Source organism: Poecilia latipinna, unplaced genomic scaffold (genome assembly GCF_001443285.1).
Source record: "Poecilia latipinna isolate Pla-1442-1.1 unplaced genomic scaffold, P_latipinna-1.0 Scaffold248, whole genome shotgun sequence".
NCBI lineage: Eukaryota > Metazoa > Chordata > Actinopteri > Cyprinodontiformes > Poeciliidae > Poecilia > Poecilia latipinna.
This window is the reverse complement of record NW_015112864.1, coordinates 274,287-289,760: the sequence shown is the minus strand read 5'-3', so window position 1 is coordinate 289,760 and position 15,474 is coordinate 274,287. Positions and strand designations below refer to the sequence as shown.

Genomic DNA, 15,474 nt, shown 5'->3' with positions numbered 1-15,474 from the left:
CCTCTTTCAGGTGTAAGTGCAGTTTCAATAAGACACAACTAGCAGGCCCAGTCCTCACACAAGGGAACCTGCAGATCTCCTACATGTGTTCAGGCCTTTAGTCAATGTGTTGAGAGGTGAAAAAACAGATCACATCAGATTGTTATAAAGCCACATTGGGAACACAGACGTTAGCATCTTGCGCCAATCGCGTTGATAATTTATTTATTTTTGCTTATTGTTTAGGTGCCTCTGTCTTTTGAACGCGGTTCTATGAAGATGAATGCCAACGTGTCGTCGGTCGTCTCACTGCTGGGCAGAGATTCTGCTTCTCGTCACTGTGACACTGGGTTTAAATCTGAGCTCTCTTCTTGTTTGAATGTACGTGCATCTGATTTACGGGCTGTGACGATGAGCTCGCTTGCTCGGGGCAAATGACTCAGCCGAAGCTAAAGGGGAAGCTTGCTGTTTTTGTTTAACGTCACCAGGAAGATGAATGAGAGGGTTTCCACAGAGTTCAGCCGCTCAGACGCTTCCTCTTAATGAAGTCGAGGCTTCGCAGCGAATTAACAGGCCTGCTGCACCGATCAGCAAGGCTTGCCCAGATAGGTACATAACACGCTGATCAAATCGTCCTGTTCATGACGTGTTCCACCGAGGAGTTTCTGTGGGGTTGGAAATAATCTGAAAAATGTCCTAAATCTGATTCCCTCAGTTTTAGGCCTTACTTGATTTACACGTCAGCGTTTTGAGGGTGGCAGTTAAAAGCGTTAAAAATGGGTCACTCTCACTTTGTTTTTTTTTTATTTGCAGCCAAACTTTTTAATGTTATTTAAAAAAAAAAAATTAAAATGGGTTTCATGTACATTTGTGCTTTTTTTTTTGTTTTGGTATTTATCTATACCGTTGGTTATATGGATGAATTCTGTAATCAGCAAGACAAAGCTCCAGAGTTCAGACATTCGCCCTCCAACACAAACTCTCCTGTTCAGCTGCTTCTCAATAATAATAACTGGAATATTGTTCCTTATATTTGAAGATGGCATTTGCTTGTCTCATAATTGGTTACTGTACTATTTTTCATGTCATGTAAAACACATTGAAGTGCTTCGTTGCAGAAATGTCCTGTATAAATAAACTAAATAGACAAAGGGCAACCTCCGATATCCATAAACTAAACGTTAATTATTTCATATCTTTCTTTGAAATGCCTTTTTTTTTTCAAATCCTCCTATAGAACCAAGAAAGCAAGTCAATACAGACTATGATGATCACCCTCTCTGGAGGCGCCAACACTTCAGCTCCCGGCATTTAACTATTTTTATTTTTTTTTCAAACTATGGAGTGTTAAAAAGCTTCGTTCTTTTTCCCCATCTGTCCTTTCAGAAGGTGAGAAAACGAGCTGTGTCGGTGTAAAAAGAAGTAAATGACCTGTCAGCAGCTGAGCTTTGAGCTTTATGTGTAAGATTAGCAGATGTTGGTCACCCAGGCAGACTGGAGGGTCACCAGTATGTGACCCTCCAGTCACATACTGGTGTTTGTTTTTTTTCTTAGAGCGTGTTTATGTTAATTATTCTCGTAATTTCAATTTGTGCATTTTTTTTTTTTTTTATGGTTAGTGGACACGCAGCCACTGCTGTGAAACACAAATGCCACAAACACACGTTTTCTGGAAAATCACTTTTTTTTTTTTTTTTAAACTGATCTTTAACTGAGTCAGAAAACGTGTTTCCTTAAACATGCAGCGTGACAAAATGGTGCATTTCTGTTTTCTGGGCAGCTTTCATTATGAGTTTGTAAGAAGAAGTTAAAATTAAAAGTGTTGCTTACCTTTGTTTGCATATCTGAGATAATCGGGGTAAATAATTTCTTCAAGGCACGAGAGACATAAGAAAACTGTGGCTGGAGAGCAAGACATTAATGAAAACAGTCTAATCAGAACCATCCATGCTGCGTCGTGAGAGGAAAGACGAACGAGCAATAAGCAAATTAGTGAGTCCCCAACTGAACGGTCATCTGATTAGTTTACCCCTTAAGCCTCATGTGATCTCTCTGGGTCTTTGTCTTTCATTTCCGCTGCTGGTCATCTGCTGGCAGTGAACACTGCATCCCCCCCCCCCCCCCAAAATGGGGGCGCGTAACGTGATTAGTATGCAAAGCTCAATGTGGAAGTTCAGATAACATATTACAGAGCAGCAGAAAATAAAAGCCTGCTGCACCGAAGACAACGGGAGGATCTACGTCCTCCTGTGTATGGAAAAGTCGATTTCGCTATAATACTTCACCGCTCATCGTCTGGCAGTGAGACACATTGAATCAAGAAGATTTAGAGTGAGGCTGAATGATTGCCTCAGGAGCTTGAGTTAGACTGGTAATAAAAATGTTCGCGTCTAATGTTCAAACTTCATTTAATCAGGAATTTATCTCAGAGCCAGTGGACGGCCTTTACTGCCGTGAAAATAATTGAAGCTGAGCCAGAAACTCTCTCCTCCCTGACTAATGGCCTGAGAGACGTCCACTGCTGTTGACTTTATCCCTGCCCCTGATTCACAGAGCAAATACCTCCAAAGAACTGAAGTAGCGATGATGTCACGTCCTGTCTCAATCTGCCTATAGGTTCACCCAAATTAAGCACATTGGATTTGTGAGAAATAAATCTGCTTAACGTAAACCCGCCAGTAAAAAAAACAAAAAGACAATTATTTTTTTCAAGAAGTTGTTTTTGCGTCAGCATGACGTGGTTTTTTTCGGCTGCATTGAACTGCACCGGATGTTACTACTGGCAGAAAACACAAAGAAGACGACAGGAAGTGGTGGGAGGATGACGGGAACACTGCGTGTTTTTAATGACTTATCATATGAACAAGTTCATTTACGTGGAATTTAATCATGTGTCATGCTTATATAAATTTTGCTTTTCTGACATTAGCAGAATATTGAGAAAGTTTTGTGCACACTGGAATGTTTATTAAAAGCATTAAAGGGTTAACTCTCCTGACAGGCTGCTCAAGCTTTAATGTGTTATGTAGAAAACTGAAGTGTTAACATCTTCAGTCTGTGTTTCTGCATTCATAATCAATTGTATTTTGGTTCACAATTTTTAACATAACAGAAGATTGTAAAAAAGAGTTTTTAATAATGGATACTGCTGGTGTTTTTTTTGTTTTTTTTCTTTTAATGCAGCACTTTGGAGAAAACTCTGCAAAACTGTCACAGCAACTATGCTTTAGCTTCTGCAGCATCACTCCAAAATTCACATAAAGCTGCAGCAACTTAAGGGACGCAGACATCTGTGGTCTCTTGCTTTAAGCAACCGGAGGGCAGAGGAGAGCAGGCCAAGCAGAGCCCAGTGTTCTAACCTTACACCATCGTTTACACTGCAAAATTAAATCAGAATTCCAGATATTTCATAAGTAAAGCCAGACACACGTCTCAAAGAAGTAGATGCTGCCCACATGCAGGTTAGTAGCATTACCTTCATTCTTAAAAATCTTACTGGTCATGTGGGACAACACAAAATGTTCAATGCATGTTAAAAATGTAGAAAATAGTCCGAAAGCCTGGAAGACCTTCCCAAACACGGCGTCTTTACATTCCTACATGCTAATCTGGTTTAATCCTGATAAATGTAGTGAAACTATCTGGCCCTGCTTCCTAGAAAAGTTTCCTTTAGTTCACCTTCAAAATATTTAGCAAGACCATTTATTTTCTTTTTTTTTTTATGACAAAAAGTAAATTTCTTGAAATGTCACCGGACAATCGGTCCATATAATGGATTAGCTGTGGAAATGACCCACTCAGCAATGGTTAGAGTTAACTCTAAAGCTAAACCAGTGGCATGAATGAATCTTGGATTAATACAAACTTTATAATTCCTATCTAAAGAAAGAGAATAAATAAACATGCTCTCATTAATGTAACATAAATGTTAGGAGACAACATTAAGTGTTCATCACCTGGGGATCATGTCCTCATTTCTTCTTCTTCTCCTGAATTATTTGCTCCGTGGCATGGTGCTTCTGACTCGCCTCAGGAATAATAAGACTTGTTAGTTGCTGGTTTCCAGAATGGCTGTGCGTCAGCAGTCGTTAATTAAAAATGCTCCATTTTGGGCCACCTACCCCAGCAGCCGGCGAGAGAAAATACTCTGAATGAATTAGCACACCGAGCCCTGCTGTTTCACTGCCACTCATCAGGACTCACAAGGAGCTCTTAAAACATCATCTGCATGTCTGGGTAAAGTTAGCATCGAAATGCATGTTTAAGGATCACACAAACACTCGGTGATAGCATTTGAGAATTTCGTTGCTCAGAAACCCCCCACCCCAAAAAAAACCCAACAACACATGGCTGATCTGTGATTTGATTTAAAACGACTTTGTCCTCAGTTCCCCTGTCATCTGAAATTCTAATGTCATATCTCTGTGTCACAGACTTTCGTACGCAGCCACAGAGAGCACACAACTTCTGCTGTTTAACGGTCTTAACACCAGTGTGGCTGTTGTTCACACTCAGGCTCACAGGAAGTGGGTGAAAGTCACGACCATCTGCCTCTGTGCAGAGCAGCAGAGATTGCTGGACTGTTATTTCAGACAGCATGGCCTTGGAAAGGACCAGCAGAGCCTTAACTTTCACCAACATGGCCGACATGATATATTAGCCATTTATCTCTGGTGAGCTTCCAACTCTTTGAGGTTGGAAGGTGTTTGTTCGTTCGCTCCCTCCGCAGATTCTTTATTGGACTCAAGATGAAACTCCGGCTGAGTCACCCCAAAAATATTAACACTGTTTCCAGACAGAAGACAAAAAACGAAACTATAAACGGACAAGTCTGGAACTGGTCATAGAGGCAACAGGAACATTAGCTGCATTTCCATTGACCATAAAATTGGGCAAATTGAAATTATGAGCATAAATTTGTTTAATAGAAACGCGCCAGCTTGAAAAGAGCTGCATTGTTTAATCAAAACTTCTTGCATCAGGATGAAGTGGTTTTTCAGCCGTAGTGAAGCTACTTGCAACACAAGTTCTGTCTGAGCAAACACGCAAAAAATAACAGTCAGGAGTTGTAGCATTATTATTTTCCAATACAGTTGCTGAGCTTTAGCTCATTGATATATTTGCTAACCATCTTTGTTGTTGCCAATAGGGTGTAATGCTAACCAGCCAATAGTCAGATGTTGAAGTCTTTAGACTCCGCCCTCCTCATTTGCATAATGAGGGAGAAGTGCATCGTGGAAAGTAAAAGGAGGAGGAAAAGTAAAACAGAGAGACGAGGCAATGTAAGAGGAACAAACACTAGTACAAGGAAAAACTAAATATAGATATATTTCTGTTTCTATTTGGTCCTCCATATCTGACAGCAGCTAACTGCAATACCTCAAGGCAGCACAATTTAATGTGCAGGGTGTTTTGTTTAAACCATGTAGTAAAAGTGTTGACCAACATTACCAAGAAGCAAGAACCGAAAGGTCAGAAGTAGTTAGCACTTGCAGAGTGCAGAAAAATAAAAGCAACAGACATGAAACGGATCAAATATCAGCTCTGCAGCTCTGACCATTTTTGATGCATCCACAGGGAAGCTGCGCCTGTGGTAGTGTGAATATTTTAAACCAATTTTATGCATCTTCTTTTGATTAAAATTGAAATAACTGAAGTCAACCTTTTGAATAATATCAAAGGTAAACAGCGATGCTGGAGTCTTCATGACGGGAACTCTGGTCTTTTACACGGACATGATATTAAAATCCTCTACATGCAGCTTTCCAGTGGGACGCAGGCAGTTCTAATTCCTGTTTAGCTAACAATCTAACACAGCGACGTGGTTGGAAGCAACTTTTATCCTTCGTCTAAGCAAAAATGTTTCGGTTGCAATAGTTGCATGAAACAGGAGGACATGTTACCGACAGCTCTGATAGCAAACTGCTACGTCTCACATAGCAGAGGTACATCATCATGTAACAGCTGAATTCAAACCTACAGCCTTATGACGGTAAAACATCTGTTCTACCCACAGTCTGAACCACAGTCCACCCAGAATGGCTTTTATTTTTCAACGTTTATTTTTAAGTTGATTTAAAAATCCTTTTCAGCTGTATTTTCTGCAAGTTCTGAAGTCGATGATATGTTGGGAGGTCACAAATGGTCACAGTGTGAAAGGTGATGTACAAACGGACACGCATGACTCGGGTGAAATCCATATCAGCAGTTAAAAGTGACCTGCTGTGTTAAAAATCATGGCTAAACAAAGTTGTGTCATGACTGGCGGTAATTGAGGCTGCAAATTCAGAGCGTGGCACGATGTCAATAAATTGATCGCTGTTGATTAACCTTTAACTCTGTTGCTCATGGGTGTCAGAGGCGCAGACTGGCTTTAAAGAGAATTGTTTTACTGCTGCAGCTAAAAAGCAGCTTCATAATTGTGACTGATGGAAATATTTATTGAAGTGAATCTATTCTTGGCAGCGTGGTCTTTCTGGAAAATATTGGTGAACTGTTTGAGCAAAGACAATGTATAAATTAATCTCTAGCTTTAATTCGATCTCAGCTGATGCATGGCGTGCATTAATTTAGCTATTTCAGGCAGATTTACGCACGTGGAGAAAAGTTCACAGTGTTTGGTGTCGGCTCATTCGAAGGATGCTTTCGTCCTCGGGATACGCAGAGAGATCAGTGTCCTATCAATGAGTCCCACTTGGGCTTTCTGTTGTAGCTATGCTGGATTTGAACGTAGCTCAGATCAGACAGTAGAGAAAGAAAAAGCAGAACAGAGTTAAAATCTGAGGATATTTTTTAAAAAATGATCCACTTTAACATATTAAAGGGGCAATATTATGTGTTTTTTCAGGCACAGAGAACACCTTTTTTAGCACAATCAAAACACTGTTATTTTCAGTTGTAATAAAAATCATATATATATGACTTAAAAGAAATTTGACTTTGTAATTTACTACCTTCAAATTGGGCCTCCTGCTCTTAAATTAACCCTTTAACAAATTTTCCCAGCATTGATCTGAGAAGTAGCTCCTATAATGAGCTCACCAGATGTTCCACCAGGTCTTTGCTAATTGCTGCCGACTAGTCTGAAGGAGCTGAGTGGGGGAGTCGCAGGGGAGGACTGCGCTGTGAGGCAGAAACTTAGAATCTTGTAAGCTGCAGCTCCGAGGAGGAGCTGTGCCTTGAAGGCGGGGCTAGGTCCACCCAGGTATTTTACACAGCTTAATGGTTGCCAAGGGAGATTAAAGGATTTCTCAAATCAAGGCAACACTCCAGGTATGGTTTTGATGAGGGCATAAAAATTAAAACATGATGTAAAGCTCAAAAAGTCAATATACCTACACTGGCAATTTAATGTGACAATACAGGAAATTAAGATTAAATTTTAAAAAAAATTCTCGTCTCTCTCATAGAATAGACAGGAAATGTGGATTTATGTAGCTGTGTGCAATAACTACAGCTAAAAACTACTTTGACTTGACTGAGGATAACATAATGTGTCAGTGAACTGAAACATTGAGTTAATACAACTGGGGTTTAAATTTTGACGTGCCTGTTTTGTTGCTGTTTTTTGTTTGTTTGTTTTTAATTAATTAGATTTTATTTCTACAAAATAATTCCCTGCCTCCAGCCGTTTCATGTCGTCCTCACCTTGGTTCCTATTGTAACGGTGTTAAACCTAGCAACTTCTCCATGCCTATGATTTATCCTAAATTTCTCCAGTGTGAGTCAGGGGTTGCATTTGCCTTCTCAGAAACGACTGGCACCACAGGAACCAACGTCTGATGCCAAAGCCAGACGAAGGCAGGAAAACACGAACCCAACCCACTCCTTTTAGTCAATGAGTTGACAGCCTGGTCCCGGGCATGTGCTCCGGCCTGAAATGCTACCAAAGCTTCTGGAGAGCCTGACTGACTTCTCTCAGCCCCTTTGATTCACACACTGTGGAGGAGGTGTGGAAGCAGATGAATGGCGCCTGAATGAGTGGGTGGGGCAGACGGGGAGGTGAATGACTCCTGCAGCATCATTTCCATGGCAAAAAAATTACTCATGTTTTATTCTCGACAAACGGCCAAAACATGCAGCCAAGAGGCGGGGGAGGGGAGAGGGGTAGGAAAAAGTTCTCCACTGTCGCCGTCGCATGGAGGCCAGTGTGTAAACGGAGAGCTGCATTAGTGGTTTCAACTGCCGGTGTGCACTCAGTGATGTGTGCACATTTTATCTCTCCACCTGCGTGGAGTCTCACAACAAAGACAAGGCACATCTAGAGGAAGTGAGCCAACCGTCAGTTGGGGGCAGATCCATTTGAAGTCGGCCGTCACGGTTAGAAGTTCTCCAAAAGTCAAACAAAGAACATCCTCGGTGTGATAGTTGCGCTGCGCTGCAGGTGTTCGCCTCATGGCCTTCGCAGCTGCTGCTGCCGAGGACAGCAGTTCATGTCATCTCTGTCTGAGCCGGAGACACTTTGAGTCACGAGGTTTGATTTTAAAAGAAACAAAACCTGCTCAGGTGTGCAAACATTTAAAGGCACAGTTCCCTATTCGCGTTTCACGTCCGCGATCCCTTCCCTGACCAAACTGACCAAACTGTGTTCGCGTTGAACGTGTTGAGCGACTGGAGCTGCTTTTTTTCTATCAGCTCTCTACTCTGGATAGTAATGCAAAAAGTCAGATATGTATGACAGACAATTAACCGTCTTGGCCGCAGCACATTTACAAAGCAGCAAATTCTCAAAACAAACAAACAAAAAAAACAAAACAACTAACTATATTTGTATATCCAGACTCCAGGGCTGGTTAAAAAAAAGCTCCCAGTATTTGATTCTCCTCAGGCTGAGCTGGATCTGCTGATCACAAACGAAACAACACTGGGCTGCTCACATCGCGCTCACCTGCATTTTAATTGAAGTTAAAGTCATTTCTCTTTACCGCCGCCTCCAAAGACCACTCTTTTCTTTCTGCCTATAGCTGATATTATATTAGCATCACGTCACATGACATCTGGCAGCGCTGTGTGCTGACGTCATCACAGCTGACATCCAACGGGCCGTGCGTTGCTGCGCCCCCAAATCCACGCTGCAGGGCTTAAGAGTTATCAGTGGATGTCAGGCTCTCTTTAGAAAAGAAATCGGGCTTCTTTTTCCTTCTTTCTTTTACTTTCTTTCTTTTTTTTAAGAAAACAAACATTCTTAGCTGCTGTGGGGACAGAGGCAGCTTAAATGTTGATTTCCTGTTTGTGCCATGTTTGTTGTTCTTCTGTAAAGTTTCAGATGTTTGCTCGGTGGCTCCCACTGCTCACTGCTCCGCTTTGGTACAAACTTTTCTCGTGTGACGTGGGGAAGTAGAAACCTCCAGGCAGCAGAAAGAACCATGTGTGTGGACGTCACTCAGACTCTTAAGACATCAGGAAACACACAGATGTGTCTTTAAAAAAAAAAAAAATGAAAGAGGGAGCGAAAACCGACTGGAGAAGCTGTGAGACAGCAGCAGACTGACATGTCTGCAGTGACATTCTGAGAGTTTGTGACCCAAAGTGCAGGATGTACTTTGTGTGGGTGTGAGTCAGACACACAGGAAGGTTACACTACAGCGAAAACCCGAAGAAAACAAAATGCACACATTTAAAAGGAAAGCAGAAAAGTAGACGTAGAATTCTGCCTGAAAATAGTTATTGCTTCCAGGTCATCAGGGCAACTTCTGCCATCTTCCTGGATATTCGGTTAAATTAAATTAAAAAATATATATTTTATTAATCTTGAAGGGATATGTTGTAACTCGTATATTTTCAGAGTTATTGGAGATGGTGATGGCTGTGGGCAGGACGGATCTCCTCTGGCCATCTGTGTTACTGTGGTTCTGCAGAAACCTCTAACTAAAGACATTCTGTTTTCCCAAGACAGTCTCATGAAGAGGATGGTCAGGGTTGTCCATAATTTGATGTAAGATCCTGTTTTTGTTTTTTTTGCATTATCATCTCCAGAGTTTCCACAGTCGTCACCAGAACCAGAACAGAACTGGCCTTCTTTATCAGGTTGTTGAGCCTTTATAAATGCCTGTATCTGATGCTGCTGCCCCAACAGACGACAGCAGCTACAGCATCTTGGTACAAACCCTGAATGATCTTATCATCCTCAACAAGTCCAGTCTGCTCTGTTCCTTCTTATAGTTGCTTCACTGCTACGTCTCCAGTCCAGTCTCTTGTCCAGATGAACACCGAGGTATTTATATTCCTCGATCTCCTCCACTTCTTCTCCCATGATGGAAATATGCTTTGATCTAACTCTGTTTCTCCTGAAATCGACAATCATCTCCTTTGTTTTGTTCACATTTAAGATGAGATGATTGTTCCCTCCATGACACAAAGCGCTCCACCAGCTCTCTGTACTCAGCCTCTTGTTCATCTCTGATAAACCCGACAGCTGCAGAGTCATCTGAGTGTTTCTGTAGATGGCAGAAGTCAGACTTGTGCTGGACGTCTGAGGTGTAGAGAGAGAAAAGGAGTGATGAGAGTACAGAGCCCTGTGACGCTCCTGTGTTGCTGATCACCTGGTTAGACACTCTGTCCTTCAGTCTGCCATCTGTTTGTGAGACGCTCATAGATCCAGGTGACTGTCGGCCTCCACCTGTGTCTTCTGGAGTTCCTGACAAAGCAGATCAGGCTGAATTGTATTAAATGCTCTGGAGAAAACTTGGAAATTTCTGAGTTTCAAAAATAAAAGAAAAAAAGTGATTTCCAAGTTTGTTTGATGTTTCCCCACCCCAAGAACATTTCTGAGATTAATCTCAACATTTCTGAGTTGTTGTTTTTTTTCTGGTGGAAATTTTGTCTTCTGTTTTTTCTAGAATAGCTCTTATATGGCATCGTAAAACTCTAACTCATAGGAGTGTTTCAGTGATTTTAGATTTGAAACTCTTTGAAATTCTGACTGCATATAGAAATCAGAAATAATTCCCAGAATGTCTGCCTTATTTATTTCCTCTGTTAAAACCTGTTGGACTTTCATGTTTTCCTTCTGTTGAAAATCAAATACTAGATATGTCTATAAATCTTTATTTGCTTTTTGGTGGATGAGAGACAGAATTAGAGAAGCAAAGAAAAGCTTGCTGATCACAGAGAGCGAGAGAGAGAGAGAGAGAGAGAGAGAGAGAGAGAGAAAGGGAAGAGAGCAAGAGAGGAAACTGCATGCGAGAAAGCAGCAGCACACACACATACACACACCCGGAGCATTAACCATGCTCACGAGAATCTGAAAGAAAGACAGAGAAGTGAAGGAAGAAGGCAGAGGGAGGGGGGAAAGGCAGGTTTAATGAATTCAGGCGAGAGGGGAGGGATGGCGCGTCTGCTGAGGATCCAGTGGCCGCTGCTGCCGCTGCATGTAGCTGAGCGTTTGCAGTGAGGGACGTCTCTGTGGCTCGCTGGGAACCAGACACCAGTCCTGCACAGCCACGACTCCACGTCTGTGAGCCACGGGCTGGAGGTCTGCCTGAGCCGGCGGGGCAGAGAGACCGGGGATGGTGGACGGTCTGGGCTGGGATCAGCAGAGCCCACAGGTAGGACAGACTCCTCTCTCTTTCTGTCTCTCTCTGGTTTCTCTCTCCGTCTGCGTGTGTGTCATCTGATGCTTGTTGCTGTTTCACTCTCGTCCGGTTTGGGCTTGCTTTGACGCATGCCACATGCTTATCTGAATTTCTCGCTCGTGCTTCTTAAACTTGCATTTTATGCTTCCTCACTGTGTCGCTTTGTGAAGTCGACGGGTTGCTGGCTGAGCCAAGCAGCATTTCAGCACATGACGGGATCAATACTGTAGTCTGATCAGCTGGTGTTTAATGAAAGCCGCAGACATCCCCTCCCTGGGTCAGGTCACACTTTTCCAGAGAGAAACATCTGGTCAAAGACATCCTTCAGTCAGAGCTCCCCACGTTGAGAGGAGGTTCATTATTAAGAAATGATCATTAACAACGAGTGCAGACCACACCATCAGTTCCAAACTCATTTCTGAACATCTTGCATCCACTTTATGCTAATTCTGACTCTGTCTATGTGTTTGGAGCAAGAGCTGCACAGCCTGACACCCTTTAATCCCAGCCTGCTTGGTTCAGAGCGACGGTTTAGTCGGAGACAGCTGATTAATTTCCTGTCACACACCTAATCACATCTCATAAAGCAGTCACCAAATGTCACGGTTGCTGTTTCCCTGGACGGAGCCCGCTCGGCTTGGATGGCGAACATGCGGAGCTTCGCCGCCCGACTCTCCTGTGAGGAAACACGACCTGTGAGCCTGGAGAGGGCAGAGCTGAGCGAATCAGGGCGGGCGCAGGGTGGATGTGAGCAGCAGGGCGTGTTGGGAGGATCATTTAACTGCCCTCTGAAAATGTGGCTCACGTTCTGAGTGTCAGGATGGGACGCATGCGCCGATGTGCACTGCATGGGCCACGCACCTGCTTTAGGTGAGAGGACTGGACCAGAACACGCTGATGGACCCCTCTGATGATGAGCCACCAATCAGGATGAGGCTCGAGTAAGGAAAAGCAGTCTGTCCGGATGAATACTCACTCCGCTTCCACAGGATTAAACATGCAAGGCTCTGTCAGGAGACCAGAAACTCGCTGACTACTGATCCACTCTCTAAGCAGAGATGGTTGCCTTCCGGGGCTGTTTGAGCCCGTGTGTATCGTATTCTGTGTGGAATCAGGACAAAAACTCCAGTTTGTTTTTGTTCTCGCTGTGATTCAAACAGAACCAACACACTTATCAAATGGCTGCACCCAACCACTATCCTGGAGGAACACAAATGGTTTTTACTGTCATCATTCAAGTGGCCAAGAAAACAAAACAAAACAAAAAAAATTGCCAGGAAGTAAACTTAGTGTTTGTGTTGGGACAAAAAGCCCAAGGCAGGAGGGAAACCCAGTTTGGTCCCTTTACTCCCTCATTCAAAAACCTACCTGGAGTTTTGCCTTAATTGTTTCATGCATGTTTGAGAAATCCTATAATCTCCCATGGCAACCATTCAAGCTGTGGAAAACGCCTGGGTGGACCTAGCCCCGCCTTCACAGCACAGTTCTTCATCAGAGCTGCAGCGTCCAAGCCTCCGCCTCACACGCCCCAAACCACTCAGCTCCTTCAGACTAGCCAGCAACAATTAGCAAACACCTGGTGGAACTGAGCATCTGCTGAGCTCATTACAGGAGCTACTTCTCAATGCAGCGCTGGTAAAATTTATGAAAGGGTTAATGGAGGAGTCATGTTGTCATGACTTCCTGGAGGTGGAGTGTCAGAAAGAGCAGGAGCTTTTAAAAAGACAGTGGCCCAATTTCAAGGCTTTGAATTAGGAAGTCAAATTTCTTTTAACCCACGTTTGATCTGTAGCAGTTTTGTAACACCTGAAGTTAACATGCAACACTGACAGCGATGTTTTTGGTGAAGATACGTCTGATTTTGATTTTAATCACAAGATGCCAGGTCAGGTGTCTAGGCAAAGGGTTTGGGTTAACATTCGTTTCACATGGCAAAGATAATTAATCATAGTCTTGTTATCTCATGAAAGGTTTTTAAAGGATTTAAAGCAAAGTCCAATATGTGGACCCAAAAACACAGAGTGAGCATGGCGGACAGGCACTGTGCCTCCCAGAAGTATTCACACATTTTAAACATTTGTCCCTTTCCAGCACCAAGCTTCAGCACATTTTTATGTAGCATAAAGGAGCACAGCTTTGGGACATGGAAGGAAAATATGAATTATTTTACAAACAAAAATCACATGGCATTGCAGGCAGTACTTTGTAAAAGCAGCTGTGATTACAGAGACAGCTGAGTGCAGCACAATGGCTCCACAGTGTGAAGCTTTAGAACAGAAATGTCATGTGATGATCTGATTACATTAATCTAAAAACAAAACTACTGAAATAGTTTAATATCATCTATTTATAACACTATGTCACAATGTTAAATTATTGTACAGTGTATTATTATTGCTATTATAGTTGCTATCGGTAACCTTATTTTAATATACGTTTGGAACGTTTGTGTGAGCCTATGAGTATCAGACGCTGGTGCTACGCCTGAATATCCCCTCCGTGGGACAATAAAGGCTATTTATGTTCCGATTTGATTTCTATTTTTATGTCCATACTATAAATTCAGACAGCCAAGGATGCTGCGGTGATGAGAGAACACACCTCAGTCATTTCAGAGTTACTCTTTTCCAAATCAGCTGCTTCTAACAGATTTTTTAATGAGTTTCAGGACCAGATAAAGGCTGAACTTCCTGTTCGGTGTCAAGTGGTGAGATTAAATCTAAAGTGAAAACACACAGAGACACAGTGATGTGTGATGAGCTGAGGTGCTCAGAATACACAAACACAGAATTGAAGGATTTTCTTCCGTTCCCTGCCTGCATGTTGGATCCGTTTCACACAGAGCTGGTCATTCTGCATGTGTCGCCGTCACACTGGGATTCGGACAAACCCATGTCTGGACGGCGGATTAATAAAACTCTGGCTCATGAAAAATACCTCAATGTATTTGCATCACCTTCATAATTCTATTTCTGTGACTGTGCGAACATTGATCACTGGATCTCTGCTGTCAGAGAATGTTGATGCTGCTCATCCATTCAGTCTACAGAATATTTCTATAATTTTAGCAGAATGTTTTTAGCAACTCTTATTTGTCTTACTTCTTTCAGTAGATTGATTTATATATATATATATATATATATATATATATATATATATATATATATATATATATATATATATATATATATATATATAGTACATATATATAGTACAGTGAAAAAAATGGGATGTCTCTTGTCCAGAGAATTTGATTACCTCTCTCAGGACACACTGGGGGCGTTTCTATAGTAACAAATTGCTGAACTGGTTAGCTAGACAGAAGGATGCTAGCTACTAGCGTGGTCAACATATCGAAGTGGTTAAAAACGAACATACAGCAGTGAACATTAGCAGGAAAAAGAAGCAGTCTGTCTCAAGCGGAACACGTTCTGTATGTCCTCAATGGGCTGCCGTCTGTAAAGTTACACAGGAACAGAAAGATCTGGTTTATTCAGCCTGTTGGGGAAAAAATGTGGATGTTAATTTTTTAAAAAAAATAATATTTTCATACATTTAGAAACATGAGCGTTCAAAACTAAATATTTCATTCACAGGCTAAATATTTAGTTAACACACTAAATATTTAACCTTCAAATTAAATATTTAGTAAAGAATCTAAATATTTAGCTCCTGACTGAAGGTTTACATCTGAGCTCGATATTTAGTTCCCAACAAAGATATTTATTTTCCAAACTTAACATTTACTTTTCATACTGAATATTTGGGTCAGACCTGAATAGTTGCAAGCTGAATATTTTTGCTCATATATATATATATATATATATATATATATATATATATATATATATATATATATATTTTTTTTAAAAAAAAAAATATTTTATATATCTCTCTCTCTATATATATAATATATAAAATA

The 15,474-nt window shown here is 41.7% G+C and overlaps 1 protein-coding gene across 4 annotated transcripts in view; it reads left to right on the top strand.

Moving 5' to 3' along the window:
- Positions 1-11,142: 11,142 nt before the first annotated feature.
- dgkg (diacylglycerol kinase, gamma) overlaps positions 11,143-15,474 on the top strand; it is a 127,378-nt gene continuing 123,046 nt past the window's right edge. For 3 of the 4 annotated variants that reach the window (XM_015032687.1, XM_015032688.1, XM_015032689.1), the window contains exon 1: positions 11,144-11,525. The gene's annotated coding sequence lies outside the window, so the exon portion shown is untranslated. Of the gene's footprint in view, positions 11,526-15,474 lie in introns of all 4 variants that reach the window. The other variant, XM_015032685.1, reaches the window with a different exon arrangement.